Here is a 22,451-nt window from a genome sequence, read left to right on the forward strand (position 1 = left end):
GCCCGCAAGCCAGGTTGGAATCAAAGCTCCTCACAGCAGATCTGTAGTAAGGCATGTTATCCATTGTGCCACTGGCCCGTTGTATGTGCTACATTGTGCGGTAAATTAACTTGTATGTGAATTTGAAGCCTGCCATTCTTGCTCTTGAACCAAGTCGAAACCTTAACTACAATCTCTGGACTGTAACCAAGCGCATTATCCATTGTGACACTGCGCTTGCGCGTGCTTGAGGTTAGTATTCTGGAGAGTTGTGATCTAAACACGGATATGTCCAAACGTACTCATGTTCACAAGTTGAATAACCATGAAAAATAACCACCATTACACTTCATTCCAATGATCTACTGTTTGAGCAGCGGGAGGTTTTGTAACGAAAAGACATTCATCCTCATGAAGCTTCCATTCACTTTGTGTCTACTCAGCCATTCAATGGGATCTCCGCTCATCTGATGAATTTCAAAATCACTTAACTGATTTTGCTCCATCACTTTTGATAAGCTATTGCCTAATCACAACATTGCATTCAAGCTAATTTTCGAAGTCTGCGAGTATGTTTACGATCTGTACGAGTTTACAAGAAATTGAATAAAATGAAATGACCAAAAAAATTCCCATTCTGCCCAGAACAGAGTTAGCCATATGAGATAGCTAAGAGAGCGAAAACATTACCTCCGTTTCTCTCAGTGCAGATGTCAATAGAAGCTGCTCCAGATACAGTTGGAACTTCCAGCTTGATATCCCAGTGCTCCCTGCTTCGTGTCAATGGAAGCTACTGCAGTTGAGGTTGGAGCTCCCAGGCTGATGCGACGTATACCACGTCAATAGAAACTGCTCCACGCAATGTTGGAACTCCCAGTCCCCGGCATTTCAGTTCACTCTGTACATTCAGTGAAATACTTCACACTCAATGATTTCATTACTGAACTCATATCCGCTGGCTCATCCTCATCCGCATTTCCAGTTTGATCTTCGCTGCTGCACCATACAGTTTCTAGTATTCCAGGCCTGAAACCTGGCACTATATGATATTCCGCAGCAGTGGTCACTTCCTTGTATGACGAAATTGGTAAAGGAACCGATGGTAAACTACATTTCTTTTGCAGAAACACATTCCAGCAATTCCCTGCGCTTTTCCCTGACGCTTTCACTTTCTGGAGGACTATATCAATCTTCGCCTTCAACAAACTAAGTGATGAAATATCCATCGGCTCTTGAGATACCGAAGTTAACCATTCAGCCAACCATGAGTTTGCATGTCCAGATCACTATTTGTCAAGTATTCCTACTGTTCATGTAGACCTGATTCTAACATATCCTCTGCCACTATTTGTACTGCTTTTTGCATCATGCTATTCCATGCAGTGCCGGTATCGTGCAGAGGTTAGCGCTTTGCGTTGTGGCAGCAGAAAGATCATCTGCAATTTGACATCCAGTATTGTCACTTGTTACCGTTTTATGCAGAGTAAGACATGCTTCACAAAAGCAGGAGCGATTCTATCTTTTTTGACATGAAAATATTCGTCGAGGTGATGATTTTGCTCCTTCAAACCCTCGCCCTTTCACATCTCTGCTGTCTATGTATCAGGATTCAAACCCACCAATTCTCGGAGATTTCTCCCCAAACCATGATCACTAACCCTGATTTAGGTTCCTCCTCCAATTTCACTGAGGCATTTAGATATCAAGTACTCGCATTGACATTGTTCAGTCTGTGCAGCTGCGGTCAATTTTGTTGGGCGAACGTGATCAAATCCCACAATTCGGACCTTAAAACTCGTCAATACATTTACATACTGCTGTTGTGAGATCATTGCTCATGGAACATTTTTTACTGACATGTTCCGGAGATCACTGGATCATCAGGCCCAGGAAAATGACACAATTCAGCAAAGTGTGTTTTTTTTTTGAAACGATCAGTTTTTCTGTTCTAATTTCAATGGAGAAGAGGAGATTGTGAGGAAACATGATTGAAATGTGCACAACAAAGAGAGATAAAGGCATGTTCAGCTGAAAGAAATGGTTCCTCTCGGACAAACGCCAAGTGGTGTAGATTAAATGTACGAGGCAGAACGTTTTCAGTAGATAAGCAGTAAAAACTTTATCCACCAGTGGTGGTGGATAAATCTGCAACTCATTGTGATGAAATCAACACAACCTTCAGAGGTATTCAATCTGTATTTGTGATGCTAAGGCATAAAAGGCAAAGAGATGGAAATTGGAATGAGGATAGTGAAGCGGTTGTTTCTGCCAAGAACACGTCCAACACATTTGAGGTCTATCACACTACGTGCGTCTGACCACTGTACTCGTCCCTTGTCGTGTACCGGTCCTGAATTGGCACTTTTACCACTGCGGCCCGGGATCAATTCCCAGTAAGGGCTGTTTTATTCAGCATCAACAGCATGGGCATCTGTGATAGGATTCCTTTCAATGCTTCGAATCAATCAATGTCTCCACGAACATCAGAGTCAATTTTCCAGCCTCTTAAACAAGGAGAAGGTGCCTCGGCACTCCATGTACCAACATGAGATTGAGATATTTATTTTGTTTCCTTGCAATTACGAGGAGCCACAGCGATTGTGTCCATCGCTCTGTGAAATTGAAAAGTGCCGATTCACAGTGTGTGGGACTATTTGGTCTTCCTCACTTGTGATGACGCTGCGACATTGACTGTGATGTTCTCCGGGACGTGTACTGAAAGGGATTCTCGTGTCTGCATGTCAGGAGCTTAAACTTCATCTCGGCTTCAGAACAATGAGGAAGATTCGGTTGTGAGATTAATAAATACCTGCGTTAACCTCGAGCTAGAGAGGAGTGAAACCTACAATGTTCTGATCTGAAGTCAGGCACGTTAGACTTTGCGCCACTTGTCCCACGTGTTCTTCACGCTTCCATGCTTCAGAGTTGTGATGTTAACATGGACAGGAGAAATAGCAGGCATATTCAAAAATTTAACCAGGAAATAAAATCACCACCACTGCTTCAGTCCAATCCTCACCACTTTGTGTTTCAGCGTGAAGACAGATTCAAGACAGAGACAACGAGAGACAAATCAATCTGCGTGAGATAAAAACAAACATGGGCTGGATTCCATTCCCATTTTCCTGTTATTGTCCAGGCTGCAGAATTACGTTGTGTGTCTCCACACACAAAATTGTTTCCTGGTGACATGGATGAGTTTGCAGTTTCTGGCATCCGACTGTCCTCATCTCTGCACAATCGAAGTCTCAGCCTGTATTTTGGTAAAGTAAAACTGGTACAGGATTATTGCGGTTCAGTAACTGCAGTCTGAAGATGGAACGCGCTGACAGGAATATTAAAACAGCTTGAGGTACGAACATTTTACACCCACCCCCGATCTCGGCCGTCAGTATGTCTAGGACTAATAGATTTAGTGTCACTGTTTCGCTGACTGCCGTTAACTCAGTATTAATGAGCGTCAGACCTTCTTCTGTCTCATTTGCTGGCAGTAATGCACTGTATGCGAGACAATTCATCAAGTTTATTGCCACCGTTGCACCTGCTCACAAGAGAATAGACCACCCAATATTCGCTCCTAGTGTAGTCCAGGGGTCTGCGAGTGTGTACACATTCCAATTCCGCGGGATGTCACTTCTTTTTGGCCGCTCCTGGCATTTGGGGCGAACACTGTCGTGCCAGTACCAGTACCAAGGGGGAGCAGCACCACTTCCATCCCAGGCGTTGGTGGTTTCCTTTCTCTGCACAGGCCCATATTATACCCGCCATCCTGGTCTGATTATTGATAAAGGATCAAGTAATGTGTAAAATCGTACCCCTTGCATAGGTTGCGGAGCAATAGTCATTGTTCAAGAACAGCGTCGTATATCACTGGGAGAACCCCAAATGTAATCTCCCCTGATGTGTGCAAATGCAGGTTTCTCCCTTGCCTTCCACTCTATTGAAGGATGTGGTTGGAAGGGTATCAGCATTGTGATTGCAGTTAGCCTTAAGTTCGGGTGCTGGCGCGAGATTTGCCATAATTGCTCCCCCTATCAGGGTCAGGGTAGTCGCTGCCCGTGGAAGCAGGCAGCTAGCATTTCTTGCCAATCTCTGTCATTTGTTCGGCAGTCCACGTCGGGCTGTGTGCAAACATATCCAACAATGGTAGCTAACCTCTTAACTCCGTTGTTGTTAGGACCAAGGCACACGTTCTGTTCCTTTCACATCTAGCAATAGCCCTTCACACCTCCCAACCTACTGGCATCGCATTTACGCCAATTATCTCATGAAGCACCAATTCCACTACCGAGTAAGACTCGCTCCCGAACCCCGACCAACTCCCTCGAGGTTCTGGCGTGAAATTAATACGCTCTGCTCTGCTTGGTGTTTGGTCCATTATTTGGTTTGGATGGTTGCCGTGCCCTGGTGCTACTATTTCGTGGAACATATTTCGCGGGGTGAGTGGGCTGTACAACTATATTCACCATATATATCGGAGGAGGGTCTGTCTATTCCACACCACCAGGCCTCCTCATCCCTCTTCTGAGTCTTGGTTATTATTACCCGTGCCATGGCACCTCCTTCCTTGATAATACAATACTTATATACCATGTCAGTTGTCCCTGCAGCCGTGGTTGCTTCTACTGTGTCCCAGTCACTGGGACCATAAGGATTCCTGCATAAATATTTATTGTCCCATTTATAGTCGTACTGGTTACTAAACTGAGTCACATGTAATGGTCAACTTAGCATCCTTGGTTAAGACTACCGTCTGCAGATGTACCCAGACGCCCCTGCCTTCACGGATCGTCCTGCCAGGGCAGCCCCATATTTGTATGAGTCTTCTCATCATTACTTGCACTTATTTGGTTCCGGTGTTGTCCGATGTGTCTTCAAGTCCAGCTACACGTTTGCAATGACTGGCGTGTATCAACGTGTCTCTTTGAGCGAACTTAACAGCCGACTGTGTTGTAAGGAGCACTTCAAACGGTCCCTCCCACCTCTTCGCCTTCCCGCGTTTCCTCCTGAAGTCTTTCACCACGATCCATCTCCAGGTTCTAGGTCGTGCATCTTCCCTTTTGCTGAGTTGGGTAGTGCTGCCTTTACTTGATTCTGTATTTGAGACAGAAGTGCAGATAGTTGCCCGGTGGTACAATGGTTAGCACTGCTGCCTCACAGCGCCAAGAGACCCGGATTCAGTTCCCGCCTCAGGCAACTGTCTTTCTGGAGTTTACACATTCTCCCCGTGTCTGCGTGCGTTTCCTTCGGGTGCTCCCGTTTCCTCCCACAGTCCAAAAATGTGCAGATTAGGTGAATTGGCTATGCTAAATAGCCCGTAGTGTTAGGTGTGGGGTAGATGTAGGGGAGTGGTTCTGGGTGGGTTGCTCTTCCGAGGGTCGGGGTGGACCTCTTGGGCCAAAGGGCCTGTTTCCACACTGCACGTAATCTAGTGTAATCTCATTCTCACAGTGGTCTGTTATTGGTCTTACCGTAGGTCTTCGGCCAATTCCCGAATTGGGCGACTTACGAAACAAAATCTCTAACGGGCTAAGATTGGCTATTCCTCTCCTTCTAGATCTCATATTCTTTCGCACAATTGGAAGTGCCTTTCTCCTCACAACGTTTGTCAATTTATCTTTTAAGGTAGCATTTCTCTGTCCACTGTCACCGCTGGCTGGGTGGTTGGCCCAGTGTTGACTCACTGATCTACTCTCGGGCAATATTGACAAATAGTGTCACATTGTCGCTGCTAAACCATTCAGGAATTCCCCATCTCGGAATTATTTCAGTTAGCAAAACCTTGGCTTCTGCAATGGCATCCTGTTTAGACGTGGGGAGCGGTTCCACCGATTTGGAAAACATGTCAACTATTACCAGACAGTGCCTTTTCCCTTCCCTGGGCATTAGTTCAATAAAATAAATCTGTTAATGTTCAAAGGGTCTTTGCGATTGGAGATGGTCTGCCTGACTCATCTGTATTCTCCTCCCCTCATTATTAGTGGCACAGATAACACATCATTCACAATATTTTCAGGAGTAATGAGTAAGCCCTTAGTGTACCAGTGAGCCGAAATACTGTCGTACATTCCCCCTTTTGACACATGGTCCTTACTGTGTTATTTGGCATAGAATGGGAATAATGATCGCAATAGACAGGGTTTACCAATGGGGCCACACCACACCCATTCCCTCATTCTGCACCCTGCCGTTGTCAATTCACGCATCTCTTCCGACGTGGCCTGCGACTGTAACTCCCATAAGTCTGCTTTGCATTACAAATATTTGATATACACATGTCAACTGATCACTTGGCGGCTGCTGGGTTGCAGTCCTTCCGGCTGAGTTTGCGTTCGCATTGTCTTTAGAAAGGGAATCATTATTTTTCGTGTGGTCCAAACATTTACAGACAGCGATTGATTTAGACGAAAGGACCGCTTCCAGGAGTCAGAAACAGGCCACGTTGTATGTTGGGTTTTCCTGTGTCTGTCAAGAAACCTCTGTGTTTCCACAGGGTTCCAAAATTATGTACAACCTCGAATGCGTATCTGCTGTCAGTGTAAATATTCACTATCCTTCTCTCAGCCAATTTACATGCCTCAGTCAAGAGAATCAGCTCTGTTGCTTATGCTGACAGATGAGAATGGAGTGATTCCGTTTTGACTACTTAGTGGGTAGTTACTACAGCATAGCAAACACAATTCTGGACTATATGTTTGCTCCTGAATCCTGACCCATCCACAAAAAAAAAACCATATCCTAATTCTGAATTTTTGAATCCTGCACGTCTGGTCTTGGGCTGCAAATTTCATTAGTTACAGCGACACAGTCATGTGAGTCTCCGTCTCCTTCTGTGGGGAGAAGGCTAGCAGCATGAAGGACGTTGCATCTCTTTGTGGTAATGTTAGGCATCTCCAATAGCGCAGTATTGTATCTGAGCCAAAGTGCTGCCAACATGTGTACTGTGTTTTGTTTGGAAAAGAGTAAGCATGCATGTAGAACCAGTCGGGTTAATTCAACACAGCCGACTGTGTCCCTTGACGCTACAACAAACGTTTTCAGCTGCAGCCACGACTCGCAGGCATTTAGGCAATCCTGACGCTACGGGGTCCAAGTTTAGCCGAAATGTAAGCTACCTACCTCAATTTTCTCACAGTGTCCTGCATCATCACAGATGACATGCAGCCACGCTTCTCTTCTACCGTTTTTACAAAAGGCTTGTTTGGATTCGGATTCCCCAGTGTCGGTGAAGTTTGGAACGCCATTTTCAATTCAACTGCAATGGTGTTTGGTTCTGCAACTCTTAGCCATGGGAAATGGGGGGGCGTCAAGGGTTGTGTCATGTGGGATAAAAATTGTAAAGTAGGAGCGCATGACCAAAAAGGATAGCAATTGCTTCTTTGCGTGAGGCTTGGGAATTTGCTGGATTGCTTGAACTGTCTTGACCAATGGCCTTCCCTTGTTCAGATAAGAAGTGACCTAATATCTTCACCTGTTGTTGCACAAATTGTAGTTTTGCGAAACTTGCTTTGTGCCCACCCCTGGGTAGATGGCAGAGTAACACATGTGTATCTTTCTCACATTGTTCCTATGTGGGTGCTGCTATTAAGCATTCGGCTACATACTGCAGAAGCGCTGACCCCGGTGTTAAAACAAGAGTATCCAAACTCCTGCATAGAGCCTCATTAATTATGGTGGGGACTCACAGTAATCTTGACAAAGTCGTGTGAATGTACACGATTTGCCTTTGAATGGAAAAGTGAACCAGAAGTGACTTTCTGGGTGTACCGGTACGCTAAAGAAGACATTTGCTTAACCCACAGCAGAGAACCATTTACTGTCCGGTGGAATTTGAGCTAATATAGTACAAGGGTTAGGAACATTTGGGGCGGGCGGAACAACAGCATAATTGACTACCTGCAGGTCGTGAACAAACCTCCATTTCACCGATTCATCTGGAATGTTTGCCTTTTTGACCGGAAAAATATGGGCTCCCATCGGTGATTATCCACAGGGGATGATCACTCCAGCCTTCAGAAGGGATTCAAAGTCTGGAGTAATTCCTTTTACAGCCTCGGGTTCTAACGAGTCTTGTGTTCTGCAAGGACGATACTCAGCGTTCGGAGTTATTCTTATGGGTTCACAGCTTCGTATGAACCCTATACCACGTTTGCCTTTTGCCCTGCACTCAGTAGGGACTCTTCGTAATCTTCGCTCCGAGACATCTACCATAAGCTACACGTCAGGCTACCCTTTTGGCGGGGGTTACCTGGACTGCCCTATCTGCCTGAGTTAGCCAATTTAGTTTCTTCATGTATGTCCTTATATCTGCATTGAAGCAGATACGCACATCGTCCCTGAAGACACAATATTTCGTTTTGTGTGCCTGTAGTACCCATGGTCCCAAATCCTGCCACCTGTCGCTGGATGCCTTCACCAATGGTACTTGAGGAAAGGAGCGTTCCACGTCAAAAAGATAGGGTCTACTTGCCGTCACAGATACTTTGGATAAGTTTACACTGACTGCACTTCTGTGATCATTTTAATAAAATTCGCACAATAATAACTGATCTGGTTAAAGCAATCTCCTCAAACAATCCTTCTCATATGATTTGTAAGGGCCATCATGGTGTATGTGTGCTGTGCAGTGCAGCATATCCTCAGCAATAAAATAGTTGTTAATGGGATTAACATGGTTACTTGCTTCCTGGGCGAGCGAATCGCTCACGGAACTTATGGCTCTCTGGCTTAATCGCCACTCATAGACATGCATCAGGGGTCGTGAGTCGTATTGTACAGTCTGCGCTGGTAAATCTTTTTTATTACTTGCAAGCCTGTCGGGGTACTGCGCTCATCCGATTCCAATCCCTCTATGAGATCGCGAGCCATCAGAGTTAAAGGACAGAATTCCGAGTTCAGAAATGAGAATTGGAATGTTTCACCATTACTGGTTTCACACAATAGGGGTGCGGTTAATCTTTACCATGTCACAACTCCTAATGCATCCATTGCGTCGACTCTCTGAACTGCCTTAATTTAAGGACTGAATATGTTGCCCCTGTATCTACCAAAAAGTATATCTGGTGCACTTTCCACATATAATACATTTTCCCTTGATACTAGAATTCGCTTCTTCTTATCAACACCTCAATGTCAGCGACCTGAAACATTCGAGTTCCTTTCCAGATACGGAATTGTTTTTTTCTCATTCTTTGACTGTTGATATGGTATTTTACTGTCCTTGTAAGTCTGCTATTAGTTCGATTTAACTTTACTTTTTTTTTTCTGTCTGTCTGCAATACTTGCCTCTGCAAAGTCACATACTTACTTATTGGTTTCCCTGTGCTTTTATTGGTTTCAAAATACACGTTAATTTTCCATTACAATGGATATCACATAAACTTTTACAGGTCGCTGCAACAGCGAGGGCCGAAGTGCCTGTATTGAATTGTAACGTTCTATGTCGTAAGCTACATTTCCTGCTGGCTTCCAATTGCTCTCCTCATTGTGGAAGTTTCCAGTCACATTTTCCAGAGATTTGTCTGCACTTCATTTGATCGAGGCAACTGTATTTCCTGCTCAGGATGTGATCCCTGTACAATGGAGAGAGGAAAACAGAATCGCTGACAAAGCTGAGATCACTTACGGTCTGTTCATAATCAAGAAAAGCTATCCAGATTTTCCAGTTTCCTCTAACTTCAACATTACACCGTTCCCACCCTTCAGGCTCTCTGCCTGTATTCCTGATGAAGGACTGTTGCCCGAAACGTCGATTTTACTGCTCCTCAGATGCTGCCTGAACGTCTGTGCTTTTCCAGCACCACTGTAAACTAGACTCTGGTTTCCAGCACCTGCAGTCATTGTGTTTACCTAGTTGAGTTTAACACTACTGCGAATCGTCTTCCAAGGATGCCTGCCTTGAAGACGTTTTCCTCTTCTCTCTACGATTTCTCCACTCTTCAGGCTCTCTGCCTGTATTCCTGATGAAGGGCTATTGCCCGTAACGTCGAATATACTGCGATTGGGATGCTGCCTGAACTGCTATGCTCTTCCAGCACCACTCTCATCGAGACACTGTGTTCCCAGGCTACGACTTCAGTCTCTGGCCTGCTGCAGTGCTCCTTCTAGCCACAATACAAGCTGGAAGATTAGCAACTCATTTTCTACCGAGAGACCATGCAAACTTTAGGAACCAAAATCGAGTTATATCATTTTAGATACCGTCCGCCCTCTTCCACATTCTTCACCCACCCGCCCATCACATCTCTCCGAAGACAGATCATTGGATTCGAAACGTTAACTTTCCTTTCTCATCAGAGATGGACAAGAGCTGCTGATTTTTTTCAGACCTTTTGGCTTTTCTTCAGAGAACTTTGCTTTTCCGTTGTAATCGCCAGACTGCTGGAAGCGTCTGATTGCAGGAGGAGAAGTTCACAGGAGATGAAAAGAATGGCAAGGGTTGGACCTCTCCCATTGTGAAGGTAGACGAGCTAGACTGGGGTTGTTTATCTAAGCACAGCGAAGGCTGAGTGAGAAACCAATTAACGTGAACATTTTATGAAGAGGATAGATATGTATGACAAGGATAAGCCTATATTGGGAAGGAATAGAGTGATATAAATGAAAGACGGGAGACAAGATATTTTGAGGAGATTTGGGAAGAATGCTTTCACCTATAGCGTGTTGTTTATCTGGAAATCATTATCTGAACATGTGGTAAAGCTAACTGTCATGAGAACGTTTCAGCAGTCTGTCGCCGAACACGGGAAGAGCCAGAGCACACGTGGATTAGGACCAGGTACTGGAAAGTGTGACGAAGGCAGACAGACGCGAGGTGGGTGCCCTGAACGCAATGGGTCAAAGACAAAGTTGCATGCTTAAAGCTTGCTGCTGGTGTGATTCTGTGGCGCAATGGAAAGCGCGTTGGATTTCTATACCTTTGTTCAGGTTGCGATTCCAAGGTTGTGGGTTCGAGTCCCATCAGAGTCGAGTTTTAGTTTATTGTTTGGAATGTGGTCAGACCAGACTCGGCTGTTATCTGAAAACCGAACAATATTCGTGCAGAAACCCACTGTCTCGAAACGGAACTGTTTCCTCTCACAGATTTACATTTTCGATGTCTATTTGTGATAGAGATGGATAAATATCTGTTAGCCAATAGGGAACGCGATGATGTGGATAGGCTGGAAAAAGACTTAAAATTGTTGTGTCAGCCATGATGATATCGAATGACGTGGCTGGGCAAGATCGGTGTTCAGAATGGCCTCCTTCTGCTCCTTTGTGTCTGTGCCATTTCTGGCACAAGTTTTTAAACAATCACAATGAGGACAATATGAATTAACCACCAAGTAATATTTTGGTCTCACCTCCATTTCGCTTCCCTCCCAGCTGGAATAGACAGCTCTTGTTTCAGATTTAGATCAGACAGTGGAGGATTCTCACAAGTTCTCCTTCAGGCTGAACGTTCCTTCACATAGGTTTCCAAGTGGACACGTGGAGCAAGCAATTGCATGGATGCTGGGGATTCAAGGGCAGATTTCCCCTTTGCTGGTCAGGAATTCTGGCCAAGGTAATGAACGTGAAGTTCTGATATTTTGAGTCTTCATCTGTACTCTTGCGAATTTACTAATTAAACTGAATTTCAATTTGCCCTTACAAAACATTATTCAGTCTTCACTGTTTATACAAACCATGCAACGTGCTCGTGGATGCAGTAAGCTGAACATTATTCACTTTGTGTGCAGTGTGGGTCGATTCACACGTGGAAAAGGACCAGGTACTGAAAAGTGTGACGAAGTCATATGAACATGCCAAAGGACGTTGGTGAAATATCAGTGAATCGAATTTTCTGACGAATTGAAGCCGATAGAAGGAAAATCCCAGTACAGTGGCGACATCACATTGCCTGTGATCAACGCAGGATACCATGGTATTTGTACGCAGTATTCAATAAAGCCGATTTTCACCACATTTTTCTATATCACTTTCCTGAACCTGATGCTTCATAATCGATGATCCATGATCGGTATAACCTCCTATGCACTGTGTTTCATGTCAGATCCACAGAAAAAAAAATGAGTAATTGGGTTGAGGGTCCCAGTGGTAAGTTCAGGAGCCATTCTTCACCATTAGATGACAGGTCCAGTGGTGCAATTAGTTAGTTTGCTATACTTGCATGACAGAACGGCAGGACATGAGCTGCCAAAGTTGCACATTCGATTCTCGCCAGGTCTTTGTTTTACTGATAATGACCAGAGATGATTGCAACTTAGCTGAAGATCAGTTCAAACCCAGAATATTACACTGCAAAAACGTACCGTTGGCCCTAATGTTGCACACACCTGTGATGCCAATCTGAAGTCCATCTGAACAGCATTTTACCATTATAATCTGTAAGTTTATCCAATGATCATTTAATTGCCCTGAAGGTTGGTGAGTCTACGACTGTTGAAGGTAAGACGTTCAGCACCCTTACTACTCTCTGAGAAAGGAATCTACCTCGGCATCTATCACCCTCAAATTACATCGATGCGCCCTTGTGACAACCATCACCATTTGAAGAAAAAGGCTTTCACTGTCCACCTTACGTCAACCTCTGATCATCTTTTATGTCTCTATTAATTCACCTCTCAAATTTTTCATCTCTATCAAAAACAGCCTCAAGTCCCTCAGCGTTTCCTCGTTAGACCTTCCCATCATAGAAGGCAACATGCTCGGAAATCTCATCTGTACCCTCTCCAATGCTTTCACATCCGTCCAATAATGTGGCGATCAGAACTGCACGCAACTCTACAAGTTTGGCAACAGCAGAAACATTTCTGGAGATGCAAAGGGGTCATTTGGCCCTGAAACTTAATCCCTCTCCCAATAAAATCTAACACACTGTGCTCCTTGCAAGCAAATCGATCAACGTGGATGTTAACTTTCATAGTTTTATGTACATAGGCACCGAGACCTCTCTGCTCATCTAAACTTCCAAGAATATTACAATTAGCCCAGAACTCTTTATTCTTGTTGCTCCTTCCAAAGTAAATCATCTCACACTGTTCCATATTAACCTCCATTTGCCACCTCTGAGCTCAGATCTGCAGATTATCCATGTCCCTCTGTAATCCGCAGCAGACTTTGGCACTGTTGATAATTCCATCGAGCTTAGTGTATTCAACGAATTCACTCATCATTCATGACCCTAACCCAGGTCATTTATAAAAGTGACAAACAGCAGTAGATCTAAAAAGGAACCTAGTGGTACACCATGAGTAACTGAACTCCAGGATGAATATAACCCATCAACTACCACACTCTATGTTCTTTCAGCTCGCCAATTACAGATCTAAACGGCTAAATCACGGTCAATCCCATGTCTCTGTATTTTATGCCAGCTAAAGACTTCTCATGTCTCCTCTTCGTTCTAAGTAGCTCTCTCTTTTGGACCGTCCTGGCCAGCATTTAATTTTCAAGTGCCCTATTTCAGCCTTCATATCTCATGTTTACATGCACCTCCTTGTCCCTCTTGACAAGAAATTCAACTTTTTCAGTAAACATGGCTCAGAGTCTCGACCTCATATTCTCTGCATGACGCACACCTACCTATCAAAGACATGCAGGAGCTCTTCCCTGAACAAGTTCCATTTTTCAGGTGTGCATAACCACTGCTGTTGCTTTCCCCATCTGGTGCATTCTAACTCTTGCCTGATCGCATCATACTGGCCTTTCTCCCAGCGGTAACTCATGCTCTGTGATATATGTATCTATTCCTATCCATCACTAAATAAACACACCGAATTGTGGTCACTCTCACCAAAGTGCTCACTTACCTCCAAATCGAACAGCTGACTTGCTTTATTACGTCGTACCAAATCCAATGAAGTTTTCATTCTTTTTGGCCTGTCTACATGCTGCGTCACGAAACCCTCCTGCAGACATGGACAAAGACTGACCAATCAGAGGTAATGAAACAATAATATTTGGAAAGTTAAAGTTCCCCACTACAACTACCCTGTTACTTTCGTTCCTATCCAGAATCATCTTTGCAATCTTTTCCTCCATATCTCTAGAACATTTTGGTGGTGACCTCTACTTTCCTGACTTTAATTTCAGCCCATTCTAGTTCAGCAGATTCAGTAGAATCCACACCAAATATCCTTTCTGCTACCATAGTACTGTATTTGACGAATAACGTCATATCTCCCCCTCTGTAACGACTTTCCTGTTCTTACTGAAAACTCGAAACTGAGATGCCAGGAACAACCATACCTTTCAGTGCTCCATTCATGTCTCTGAAATGGCCACAACATTGAAGTCCCATTTATCAACCCATGACACCTGCTTTAGCTCAGATGCTCCAGGCGGTGAAGTAGACACACTTCAAATAACCTTCGTTCTTCCAAATATACACTCGCGAACACGAAAACCTATTTATGACCTCACCACTCACAACTTCCTGCACACTGCAGCTAACATTCAGGTTCGCACTCCGCTGCTGAATTCGTTTAAACCATTCTCAATAGCGTTAGAAAATACCCCTCAAGATATTGGTACCCTTCAGGTTCAGGTGAAGATCATCCTGTTTGTAGAGGTCCAACTGACTCCAGAATGAGCCACCACTATCCAGATATCCGGATCCCCATCACCTGTACCATCCTTACAAACACGTGTTCTCCTGCTCTCTCCCTATTCTTTCCCTCACTACGACGTGGCATGTGTAACAAATCAGAGAGAACAACTCTGTTTGATCTCGATCGAAGCTGTCACCCTGGATCCCTGAATTTCTGCCATACATCCACATCAATTTTCTGACCTATGTTGTTGGTGCATATGTGAACCACGACCTCGGGCTGCTCCCCCTCCCACTGAAGGATCCTGAAAACACGATGTGAAACATCACCACCCCTGGTAACTTGGAGGGATCACATCAATCATGAGCCTGCCCTGTACCCACAGAAACTGCAATCGGTCCCCCTTACTATTTAGTCCCCAGTAACTATTGCTCTCCTCCCCTCTACCCTACCCTTCTGATCAACAGGGACAAACACTGTACCAGAGACATGTACCCCATGGCTTACCCCTAGTATGTCATCCCCCCATAAAGTAACAAATACGGTATGCTTGTTACTAAGGGGCACGGCCATATCGGATGCCTGCACTGGCTGCTTGTTCCCTTTTCGTCTCCCGACTGTATCCCATCGACCTTTTTCTTGTACCTGAATTGTAACAGCCTCCATATCACTCCTCTCTTTTCCCCTCAGACTCCCGAAAGATGCAATGTCCAGCTCCAGTTCCCTAATGCAGTTGCCAAGGAGATGGAGTTGGGTACACTTCCCGCAGATTCAAATGTCAGGGACATTACTGTAAAGTCCAAGCTCTCACATTCTACAGGAAGGTCATTCAAATGGCCGACCATCCATTTCTAATGTTCTAAATTCACACACACACACACACACAGATATGCGCATATATATATGTTTACAAGTTGCAAAAGAACATTGAGTAAAACAGCATTTATTCTAAAGAAATATGATTTCGTTGACTGTACTGTCCTTGGGAAAGACCTCAGTTACTTAAGACCAGCCATAAATACTCCCTGAATGAATATCCATCACTCAATACAGATACAGAGGCGATTTTTGAAGTCGATGGCATTTCTCATATCTCTGAGCCTGCGCTGTGTTAAATTCTGGAAAGGATATTTAGCTCGTTTCATATTACTGATATTTATGCAAACTCGCAAAGGCCATTAAAACAATCCACAAAGTAGTGGATTTATCTCATCGGACATTTTGACTGATATCGGAAAAACTGGAATCGAAATGACAAAGATGTTTTTAAGTACTGCTATGAAGATTACAGAATTCAAACAGGAATATTTTTCGTGTCTTGTCACTGTATATGTTTGGGGAAGATGAGTGAGCAGCAAAGGGACTCACTCCCTTCTCTGTGATGCAGCCAAATTTTCCAATGCAACAGATGAAAGAAAAAAGGTGCATTACACACGGCAGGTCAGTTCCAACTCACGATAGTGTAGTTTCACTTTGATTATCGCCATCGTTGAAAATATTAGCTGAGTTGGGAGATCAGGATCCTGAGGGTATGCTGAGACATTGCGACAATTAATCACACATTGTTGGCATCACTTTATATCATAAACCTGTTATGTAGCGGACTGAACTAATCGGCTTCCCTTAAATGCTGATCTAACACAAACAGCTCAGTTCTTTTACAAGTTATAGAAGTTCACGTAGAACAAGCTGCTCAACCTTTCCTCGGAATCAGCTCATTCTATACTTAGTCGTACTCAGTTGCACGTGTTATGAGGTTTCTTTCCAATTAACGTTAACCAATTCGAGAGTGTGCACCTAACGCGTACCCATCCTGGCCGCCCACACTCCCTGTCCCAGTGAAATTCACTCTGCACGCGTCTTTCCAAATATTTTAGAATCGGCTTCTGAATAATTTTTCCTGCGAAAAAGTAATCATTTTCGAGTTCAATGGCTGTAGAGAGAAAAAGAAAACGTGCTCCAAACTTCTCTTTATCATTCATCGCTGGTTTTGAAGTTCTAAACTCTAGACGTAGATCCATCCGAATGAGGGAATTTCCCTCCTGTTTACACTCACCAAATTTACATCGCCTGGAAACCTTCTCTATGGACACAACTCCGTTTTACCTGGTGTCACGCCGTATGATCTATTCGTCTTTTCCACCAACCCATGAAACCCCGCCTTGTCTTTTCAAATGGCATTATCCCTCACTACATCGTTGGCCTCCTTTCCATTTCCTTGTTTCCAAGTAAACGCTGTCCATTCTTCCTGACGTCTTTTCACTCCAGTCATTGTAATCCATGTCGTTTATTATCTCTTTATATCCCAGTATAGAAAGGATGCTGGGTCCATTGCAAAACATGAAAACCCGCTCTAATGCTGGATACTGCCATTACCAATGTAGGGAAAATGGGAGCTAGTTCAGTCAAAAGTGAATCCGTTGGTTGTCGCACTATGGATCAATCCCTGACTGGGAAGTGCTTTTCCTCACTTTTTTCCCCTGTCTGAACATGTGCTAAAGCAACACAGAAAGGGATCATAGAATGCCTACAGTTCAGAAACATGCAACAAATGCACACCAATCCTCCAGGATTTAACCCTCACAGAACAATTCTTTACCCTTTTTCTCTTCATTTGCACCTGAATAATGCACCTTACTGACAGTCGACTCAGTTGTCGGCAAATCATATCTCTGGCGCTTTGAGACAGCAGTGATAACCAGTGAGCCACCTTGCGGCCCTGTACAATATTGCAAGTCACATGCGAACGCGGTTGAAATGCGATTCCTGTCAAATATGCTCTACTTTTGTTATTGCCCATATCAGGTACAATAATTCCTGATACCGTGACCAAGAAATGAACCCAAACTACAGCAGTGAAAGCGCTGCATCATAACCACTAGTCGTCCAGGAAGGACGGCATGTGTAATTGCATCTTCTCTTCACAGCACAGCTTTCTTTCCTTGCGATGAGAAATTTCTTCCAAAAAAGGTCCCGAAAAGAAAGTCATTTGAACCCTGTGACAAACAGATTTTAGTCAGCAAGGGATTCGAAGGATAGCTGATATTGCAGGAAGCTGTACCCGTGGATTACCAGATCAGCCGTAATCTCACTTTCTTTTCGGGACTTCAATAAGATGCAGACCAGGAAGACAAAGTGGGGATATGAAATTATCGAATCGGCCAGGGCTGAAGATAATCCGAAGAGGGTCTACAAGTACATATCTGGCAAGAGAACAATTATATAAATAGTACCATAAAGATTAAAAAGGTTTTCATTGCGTTTGAGCTCAGCAGATGGAAGAGCCATTAAACGAATTTGTCACGTCAGTTTTTACTGTACAGAAAGCAATACCGAATGTTCACTCTCCATGTATGAAGAGGACGATTCCTTTTCTTAAACTATTTGACCAATCATCAAAGAAATTGACATTAGGTGATATTTCTAGCGGCTGGTTTGCATTCGACTCTGTGTTGCTTCATGCAACAAAGCGTTTACATTTTCCCAGGACTCGATTGTAATATAACGAGGAGAGACTATGTAGGCTTTGACTTGTCGGACTGCAGCATCGGAGGTCGAAGGATGACTTTATAGAGAGAAGACTGTATAGGTTGAATTGCTGACTTCTGCTCTTGCATCTTATTGTATTTTTTTTCTGGACTTCAAAATGCTTCTGTTTTTCCTTTATCAATAAATTTCCCGGGCATTAGAAGAAGAAGATTTCCAGTGCAAAGGCTTAAAACCAAATATTATTTCAGCATCTGATGATGTTGTCCAATTGATTGTTGCTTGAATATGATTCGCTTTTGAACATGGAAGGGAAAAGCATCATTCACAGTGTGGAGAAACTGTGTCTTGTACGTGTGGACAGGTATTCAACAGATAAACTGCCTTGTCAGAACATAAACGCAGTCAGACGAGGTCGAGGTCATTCGTCTGTTTCGAGTGTGGGATAGAATTCACTTGATCCACCACACTGTTTGAACAACAGCATTTCCACACAGGATTTTTTTTAAATGCCCTGAAAGTGGGAAGCGCCTTAAAATCTCTGAAGATCTGTTGACCCATCAACGTGTTGACACGAATGAGAAACGTCAGTTGCTCTCAAAATGGGCCTGGATTCAAGTGGTTAATTAGACTCACTGTGCTCCCGGCATCTCACTGTGTGGAGAGGCTGTTCATCTGCACTGGTGTAGCAAGAGATTTGATGTGAAATCCAAACTACTGAAACAAAAGCAAGTTCATAAGTGAAGGAAGTGCCTGGTTTTTACTGTGCTTCACAGTGTGCCAAAGTCTCAACTAGAAGTTTTGGTTTCAATTCCAGCTTACTGTGGAGCTGTACCAAGGAATTTAACTGTTTCTTAATTGGTGATTGACTGATGCCCATTGTGTCTTCTTTCCGATGAAGTTAATATTCCCGAAGAAACTAAATGTGTTCCAGTTTCCTCCTGTTCTACATCAACTAATTCATTCAAAATATATGCTTCAAACATCAGAGAAGTGCCTGATTTTCTCCACATTGTCCAGACAGGAAATGCTTGTGTGACTGAGAAGTCACAAATGGTGCTAAATAATATGCAGTCAGGTGTGGCAGTTGGCGCAATAGTCACCACTGTTTTCTCACAGGGCCAGGGCCCTTGCTTCAACTGCAGTCTTGGGTGATATTTTGTGTGGAGTTTGCACAATCTCCCCATGTTTGTGTTATTTCCATTCCACGGCCCAAAGATGTGCAGGTTAGGAAGATTTGCAATTGCTAAATTATCCAAGGAAGTCTGGGTAAGACACTTAGCGATGGGAAATGCAGGGTTACTGAAGGAGGTTGGCGGATTATTCTGGGCAGGATAGTGTTTGGAAGGCAGGTGTGAACTTGTTGGGTAAATTGGCCCGTCTCAGGGATTCCATGTTTCTGTGAGTCAAATAACCAACGCTTATTTTTTGATTGAACAATAGACATCGAAACAGCTCAGAACGATTGGGACTGAGACAATAACCTGCAAAACCCCTGCAGTGATGTGCTGGGCTTGGGATGATTGACATTCAGAAATTGCAAGCATTTGGGCTGGATGATTACACCAAGAGTTACATTGTTGAAAGCACGCATGTTCTCTTTAAAAGAGTGTATTTTCTGAATGTTGAAGGAAATTCAGACTGCATGCTTTGCTCCCTGAATGAAAAGGCTGGGGGACGGGCTGTTCCAAAATAGATACAGGTAACACTTCTCGGTGAAAACCTAATTTTTTTCTTGCTGTTTCGAAAACAACTCCCCTTGAAGCAATTACATTAAATTATGTCCAGGATCCCAGAAGCTAATAAATTTTCAATTTTTGTTTTGCTTTGGCATCTGGAATTTAATCAATTTATAGAAATTAATGTGTCATTGGAGTGTATATAAACCAATATTTTGAAAACTAGAGTGAGGGCTATTGCTGGAGAGTTACCTGCCCATCTAACACTTCCCTCTCTAAGAAATTAGAAAGCACTCTCTATCAAAAGGTACCTTTTTCTGCAAAACGTACTCTTTAAAAATGAAAGAAGTTGAAACAATTGAGATAAGCAGATAGAAGTTGGAAACAGCGGAGCACATACAAACTGTGTCGACTTGAGATGAAGTTGATGTAATGTATAACAAATGTGTTATTGAAACAGCATGTTAATAGATTGCTTTCAGTTAAAGAAAAGAATATTTAGTTTGTTGATTATTTGTTTACTATTCGCAATAGATTGAAATAAAAAGTTGTTTTTCTTTAAGTGTTGGAATAGATTACGATTTGAGGAGAGGTTTTCTGAATGTTTGCTATTAATTAACGAGGGATTCCACGTCCTCGTTGTAACAATGTTTCCTTTGATTCCAACTGACTCCAGTTTTGCAAAAGCTCTTCAATGACTTTGTCATTCGGACGCACCCTTAATTTCAAGGGCAGTCAGTCTCACCTTGCCTTGTGAGTGCAGTATTTTATCTATTTTGGACTATTTATGTTATGAGGACAAAAGCTAAGTGCCTCTAATGGAACACGCAGTATCCGACAGCTGCTTATTGTTGACTGAGTACAACCTGAAAGCACAGTTATTACTCACTGCCATCACCTTGCTGATGGTTGAGCAGTTATTGACTGGACTAAGGGTTGGATTTGTCCTCCTTTTGTGGACTAGTCACAACTGGGCATTTTTATTAACCTGTATTAATATGAATGTCGTGGTTCCAATGCGCTGTTGTGGAAGCTGGAGCAGGGCATTGAATATGATGACCATCAATCATTATATCGAAGGGAAAGACAGACTTGATGGCCTAAATGTCCGCCTGCTATACCGATATATCAATGCTGGGGACATTTGGGGTGGGGGAACTAGTATAGAATCGTCCAGGGTCTCCATGATTTCACGCTTCTGCCTGGAGATTACTAAAATGTTTCCGTCTTACCTTGTGCACGGATTGTCCTGGGCGCCTCCGTCTGCCCCATGAAAGAGACAACCTTTGAGATAAGTAGCTCATTTCCAGTCTGGCTTGTTAGCAGTAAGGACCGAGTTAATATCTCCCTTACCTGTCTACGCTGGCACTAGCCTCATCCTCGTTCGCTCTGCGTTTGGTGGATTAATCTTTCCGCCCCCAACTCTTAATGGACAGGAGCCGCTGTCAATCACCTGTTTAGCAGACATGTGCAGTATTATGTGAAGTGTTGGTGCAGACACAAACCATGGCCTGGAGCCATACTGACTGGAACAGGAGGCTTACTAACACTGGGAATGTCAGAAATACCCAATGTTGGCCTAAAAGTCTAAATAAGACTGTTTATTACTTTGTGTTAGCGTCGGCTGCATCGTTTCCTACAGTAACAAGCACAGTGTGAACATTCCGAGCTGAATCTCGTCGAGTTACAAGGGAGAGGGACTGTGGGCAATATTGAAAATTAGAAACACTGCCTTAAGTCATCCCAGTATTTATTCGAGTTAACTAATCAGCATGAAGTGAAGCAGAAAGCAAGATGGCTCTCGAGATGGATTCAAGATGCAGTTGAGTACAAGCGGAAGAACAGGATCGAAGGGAAAACTGGCAGGTTGAGAGAAATCACATTGAAACAACAGTCTCCGGCAGTTAAACATTTCAGCCATGACGTTGAATTGGAGAAGGCAGACAGGAAATTCAAAACAATTTTTCAAAATCACGTGGGTACAGTACAAAATTGATGGTGAGAAAGTGATCCCACTCGGAAAAGCTTTGAGAGGAAGAGTGGAGAATTAAAAAAAAAACAAAAGAAGAAAATGTGATGCAAGACATAAACTTCACACAATGACATAGTTAGAATTTGAATTTTTTATGGATCTGTGGTTTGGGCTTTTCCAGTGAAGGGCAGTAAAACATTATTTTATTGGGAAAATTACAGGATTACAGCGGGAGAAGTCAGGGTAATGACACAAAATCAAAAAGCATATTCGGGGAATCGTGTTGACCCAAAGGGTTGAATGACCTCTTCTGTACCTGAACAATTCTGTGATTCAAAATTACTCATTGAATCTCCACACAATCACTCAAGAACATGGCATTAATATTTCATATTCAATCTGGTTGCTGAACAATGCTGTGATTAATTATTTGAGAGAATCATTGACTAACTTGGATTATCAAGCACATCACTGATTCCAGATGCAATTTTTTAAACAAAAAGCTTCATAAATAAATTATCCGTACCAGAATTTCGATTTTGTGGAAGCGCGAGGAAGAATCTGGGAAACAGATTTATAACTTTGAGGTTAACAGAAAGGAAAAACTTTTGACACGAACTGGTGTCCCTGGCAAAATCCCTGTTCTATATTTGGCAGAACTGAATTTTGTGCATTTCTTTCTAATTGATTAGAAAGACAGTATTTGCTGATGGGAAAATTAAACAAGACACTATACCGAGATCTGAAAGAGCCCCGCCTTTCATCAGCAACTGAACGCTACCTCTCAATGTGTTTGTG

The 22,451-nt window shown here is 43.3% G+C and overlaps 1 non-coding gene across 1 annotated transcript; it reads left to right on the top strand.

Annotated features, from left to right (window-relative positions):
- The first annotated feature begins 10,855 nt into the window (after positions 1–10,855).
- trnar-ucu (transfer RNA arginine (anticodon UCU)) lies at positions 10,856–10,947 on the top strand. Its single transcript has 2 exons — positions 10,856–10,892; positions 10,913–10,947. It is a non-coding gene; the product is annotated as a tRNA-Arg (tRNA).
- Positions 10,948–22,451: the final 11,504 nt, after the last annotated feature.

This window comes from Chiloscyllium plagiosum, unplaced genomic scaffold (assembly GCF_037043375.1).
Source record: "Chiloscyllium plagiosum isolate Xiang-an unplaced genomic scaffold, Cpla_swu_hap1 HiC_scaffold_31, whole genome shotgun sequence".
Taxonomy (NCBI): Eukaryota; Metazoa; Chordata; class Chondrichthyes; order Orectolobiformes; family Hemiscylliidae; genus Chiloscyllium; species Chiloscyllium plagiosum.